Source organism: Pleurodeles waltl, chromosome 10 (assembly GCF_031143425.1).
Source record: "Pleurodeles waltl isolate 20211129_DDA chromosome 10, aPleWal1.hap1.20221129, whole genome shotgun sequence".
Taxonomy (NCBI): Eukaryota; Metazoa; Chordata; class Amphibia; order Caudata; family Salamandridae; genus Pleurodeles; species Pleurodeles waltl.
This window is the reverse complement of record NC_090449.1, coordinates 521,732,185-521,737,851: the sequence shown is the minus strand read 5'-3', so window position 1 is coordinate 521,737,851 and position 5,667 is coordinate 521,732,185.

Genomic DNA, 5,667 nt, shown 5'->3' with positions numbered 1-5,667 from the left:
ATGTTTAGCACACAAGTGGAATAATGCATGCCTTAACCAGGACTGGCTGCATGTCTGCCTTAACCACCCACATGCCTAAACCACGCATATGCATGGTTGAGGTAGAGAGCGGTCTAGTGGTGCGACTGGGTGGAGCAGGAAGGATCGGGAGAGGACGTGGTGAGGTGAGTGGGGCTGCAGTCAGGTTTGGGGGTTGTTTTTAGGGGTAGGGTTAGATTTAGGACAAGGGTAGGTGGAGGTTGGGGTAGTTTTTTTTTTTTTAAAGGGGCAGAGTTTTAGGGCTCATGGCGGGGAGGGGCTGGAGTCAGGTTTTTATGAAGTTTAGTGATGGGGTAGTTGTAGGCCTCAGGGAGGATGGGGAGGTCGGGTATTTTTTTTTGTTAAGGGGGTCTTATAACCCACACATGCCATTACCACATATTCCTTTACTAATCATGCTTTTACAATTAAATTTGTTGTAAAGGCATGTGTGGTAAAGGTGGAGTTGTGGTTCCGACCGCATTGTTAAGGCATGTGTGGTTGTGTCATACAACCCAAAATAGAATCTAGTAATATACATGTTTAAAAATGTAAATCTATACATTAAATACACTTCAAAAAATAAATCAAAATTGAAAAATATGTCACATATTTTTATTCTATGAAAATATGTACACCATAATATTAGTTATTACAAATATACAACTTACTAATTTTTAAATTATCTCTCTAAACACCAACTATACTAATGAAATTGCTCAAGGCCTGATTACAAGTTTGGCAGTCGGTCTGCAGACTGCCATGTTGTCCACAAGAAGACCACTGCGCTGGTGGTTTCCAGTCGGCCATATTATGATGAAGACAGGCAAAACCGCTGCCTGCCAAGCCAAAGTGCAGACCTCCAGCGACACATCAGTCTGCTATGTTGACAGTCCATACAATGGCACCGTCAGCACCACTGCCAACCGCTGAGCCTATCACAAACACACAATCAACGTGGTGGTCCCCATGCAGTGGTTAGCCAAGGGTAGGTGACAGAAAAATGCCCATTGGATGAATTCAAAACCAACACAGCCAACAATCATGGAACCATTGGACCCACCTGAAAAGCACACTATAAAAAACACAGCTTCACAGACCATGATCCTTTGTGTCTCCACTGCAACCGAGAGTTGATTTCTGACCAGAGAGATAAGGCACTTCTTTTTTCACCATCCCTAAAACCCCTTTCACACACTTTTCTCCATTTATTCTCCACATCACATTCCTTTTGTGAGTAACTCCCTGTCACCCACTTTAATTCCCCACCATGTTACGTCTCAAAAATCTCCATTTTTCGGAGGATGAATTGAGAGTCGTGGTGGATGAAATCATAAGAGTAGAGCTACAATAATTGTTTCGAGCCCAAGTCCAGCACACTCCTCTCAGTAGGAAAATGGAATTATGGCAAAGGATTGTTGACAGAGTCAATGGTGTAGGCATCATCCTGCACAAAAAGAAGAACATTAAGAAGTGGAATGGCCTGAGGGGCAATGTCCGTTCTCTGGTCTCCAGACAGCAGCTAGAGGCCAACATGACTGGTGGTGGCCCTCCCAGTGCCTCATTAAGACTTTTTCCCTTGGAGAAGAGGTTCTTGGCCATCCTGCATTCTGAGGGCTTGACAGGAAGACCTGGGGAAATGGAGACTGGTAAGTTACGGCACAAAAACTGTTGCTAAACTGCAATGTCATACATGCTCATGGCTCAGCTTTTGCCGCTGTGTTGTTCATTGACTCTAACAGCATTCAATAACCCAGATTACTTGAGATGTAGACTATCAATGTGTATTGTAGGACCTAACATCATAGCTACCAAGTGACCATTAAATGTCATAAGTTGGAACAAAGCTTATAAGTGTTTAAATAACAAAAAATCATCAAAGGACTCATAGTGTGTCTCAACATGCCAATGTATGCTGCAACCTAAATACAGACAACAGATATGTTACACCCAATGTCTGTCAAGTGTTGGGAAGTAGAGAGAATGCCTGACTGTGACTTCCAGTAGGCCCTGTTTCTGTAACTCTAACCACCAGCCCAGTACCCACTTGTCAAAATACATCTGTTAGTGAACTCTCAAATTAAGGTTACTCACATGGGAATATACCGCTTGTTGGGAAGCAGAGGGAGTGACCTGGCTGCAAAACCCAATAGGCCTGAGTCTGTAACTCCAACCACCTGCCTAGTGTTTACTTGCCCAAATACATCTGTTAGTGAACTCTCAAATGAAGTTTACTGACCTTAGAGTATACCATTTGTTAAGCATTGGAAAGTAGAGGTAGTAATATGACTGCAAAACCCAATAGGCCCTGTGTCTGTACTTCCAACCACCTGCCCTGTATTCACTTGCCCAAATTCCTCTGTTAATGAACTCTTAAGTGAAGTATACTCCCCTGGGAGTATTTCATTTGTCAAGTGTTGGGGGAGCAGAGAGAGTGACCTAACTACAACACCCAATCGGCCATGTGTATGTAACTCCAACCACCCACTCAGTGTTCACTTGCCTACATACATTTGTTAGTGAGCTCTCAAATGAAGTTTACTCACCTGGGTGCATAGCATTTGTCAAGTGTTGGGACTTAGAGGGAGTGACCTGACAACAAACCCCAATAGGCCCTGTGTCTGTAATTCCAACCACCTGTCCAGTGTTCACTTGGCCAAATACACCTATTAGTGTGCTCTCAGTTGAAGTTTACCCACCTGGAAGTATACCATTTGTTTAGGGTTGGGATGTATAAGGGGTGATCTGACTGCACAGCCCATTAGGCCCTTTGTCTGTAATTCCTACTACCTGCCCAGTGTTCACTTGCCCAAATACATCTGCTAGAGATCTCTCAAATTAAGTCTACTTGCCTGGAAGTATGCCATTTGTCAAGTGTTGGGAAGTAGAGGAAGTGATCTGACTGCAACTCTCAGGAGGCCCTGTTTCTGTCATCCCCAACCACCTGCCCAGTGCTCACTTGCCCAAATAAATCTGTTAGTGAATTCCCAAATGAAGTGTACTCACCTGCAAGAATATCATTTGTCAAGTGTTGGGAAGTAGAAGGAGTGACCTGAGTGCAACTCCCAGGAGGCCCTGTTTCAGTGACTCCAACAACCACCCCAGTGTTCAGTTGCCCAAATACATCTGTTAGTGAACTCTCAACTGAAGTTTACTCACCTGGGAGTATACCATTTGACAAGTGTTGGGAAGAAGAGAAAGTGACTTCACTGCAACTTCCAGTAGGTCTTGTTTCTGTAACTCCAACCACCTGCCCAGTGATCAAAATATATTTGTTAGTGAACACTCAAATGAAGTTTACTCACCTGGGAGTGAGCAATATATAGATAATGATCAACTCAGATGCCTGTCTTTCTACCTAGCTGCATGTTGATCTGGTATCCCAAGATTAAACCACTGAGGACAGGAATGACACAACACCTTCCGAAGTGTGTACACCAAGTATTCCTAAAACCATAAGCTATATCAGCAGATTGGTAGCAGCAGCAAACACATTAACACAGCACTGCACACATGATACAGACACAAATACAACAACATTGTGTCTTTGCCTGTATAACACTCAATTAGGCCTCCAAATGGTCAAATGCACATGTTGCCTCTCCACTGTGTTGGCTTCACTATTGGTAAGTGTTGGACCTGTCTCCTTTTGCAGGGTCACCCGAATCATTGTGCCTCTTTCTACTTTTTCTGACCTTTGTTGGCTTTAGAACTCTTGGCACTTTACCACTGCTAACCAGTGCTAAAGGGCATGTACTCTGTGTAAATTGTATTGGTGATTGGCCTTTCCATGACTGGCACATTTGAGTTACTACTAAGTCCCTATTAAAGTGCATTAGAGGTGCCCAGGGCATGCAAATCAAATGCTACTAGTGGGCCTGTAACACTGATTGTGCCACCCCCCTGAGTAGCCCTGTTAACATGTCTCAGACCTGCCACTGCAATATCTGTGTGTTTAGTCCTGCACTGTGAATTCAACCTGGCAGGTGTACCCACTTGCTAGGCCCAAACCTTCCCTTTTTCTACATGTAAGGCACCCCTAAGGTAGGGCCTAAGTAGCCCGATGGGCAGGGTGCAGTGTGTTAGAAATGAGGTCTTTGGTTGGCAGTCAGGTTACCCCCGTCCAAGCAAGGACCCTCACTATAGTTAGGGCAAAGGAGAAACACATCTGTTTAACCCCCACTCACCCCCTTGGTAGCTTGGCACAAGCAGGAAAGCTTAACTCAGAAGCAATGTGTAAAGTATGTATACCAACACACACAGTAATACAATGGAAACCCTACAAAATGGATGCAACATCAGTTTAGAAAAAATAGGTAATATTTATTTAAATTGAACGAGACCAAAATGACAAAAATAAACATACACAAGTCAAGATATGAATTCTCAGAATAATAAGAGTCTTATTCCACAGAAAACAATGTAAACGTGGATTTTTCACTAAGTACCTGGTTTGCGTCAAAAATAAAGCCGCACTGGCGAGTGTGCTTCGGAAAGGTCAGAGATGCGTGTATTCCTTACTCGTAAGTGAGCCCGTGCGTCCTTTCTTCTCCGGTCAGGTCGGCGATGCCTAGTTTTTCTCCCTCCCAAGAGAGCGATGGGTCAATCTCCAGGCGGGCACCTCAGATATGCACAGGTTCACGATGACTTTGATGCCCAGGGACGATGCGTGGGAAATCCAGTCACACAGTGTTAGAAAACCACGCTGCATGGGGTTTGCATCGTTATCAGCAGCCGCAAGCGGGTGTTGTGTCATTTCTCCAGCAGTGATGTGTTGATCTCTCAGCCTTGATGCAGGTAGAGCGTCACTTTTTGCAGCAAAGTGGGTTGCATTTTGTTTTTCAGCCATGTTGCAGGTGGTGCATCAGAAATTTCCCTGCATGGTGTTCTGTGTGTGGATTTCCGTCCTAGTTCTACCATCTTCACCTCTCAATGACCTAGAGACTGGATAGGACACCACTTGGCAGGACAGGAGTCTCAGCAGAGAGTCCAGGTGCTGGCAGAGGAAGTCTTTGCTGGCACTGAGACTTCAAAACAGGAGGCAAGCTCAGTTCAAGCCCTTGGAGATTCTTCTCAAGCAAGAATGCACAACAAAGTCCAGTCTTCATCCACTTTCACAGGCAGAAGCATCAACTGCAGGATAGCCCAACAAAGAACAGTCACAGGCAGGGGCAGCACTTCTCCTCGCTTTTCAGCTCTTCTCCTTTGCAGAGGTTCCTCTTGATCCCAGAAGTTACCTAAAAATCTGGGGGTTTGCATCCACTATTTATACCGCTTTCTGCCTTTGAAGTAGGCAAACTTCAAAGGAAAGTCTCTTTTGTTCACAAGATCCTTCCTTGCCCAGGCCAGGCCCCAGACACATACCAGGAGGTTGGAGACTACATTGTGTGAGGGCAGGCACAGTCCATTCAGATGTAAATGACCACTCCTTCCTCCACTCTAGCTCAGATGGCTCATCAGGAAATGCAGGCTACTCCCCAGCCCCCTTTGTCTCTCTGTCTAGAGGGGATTCACAAACAGCCCAACTGTCAGTATGACCCAGACAGGCACTCCACAAACAGGATGTTGGGTACACTTGCCAGGTCAAAGTGGCAGTTTAAAACTGCACACACAGACACTTCAGTGGCAGGTCTGAGCCATGTTTACAGG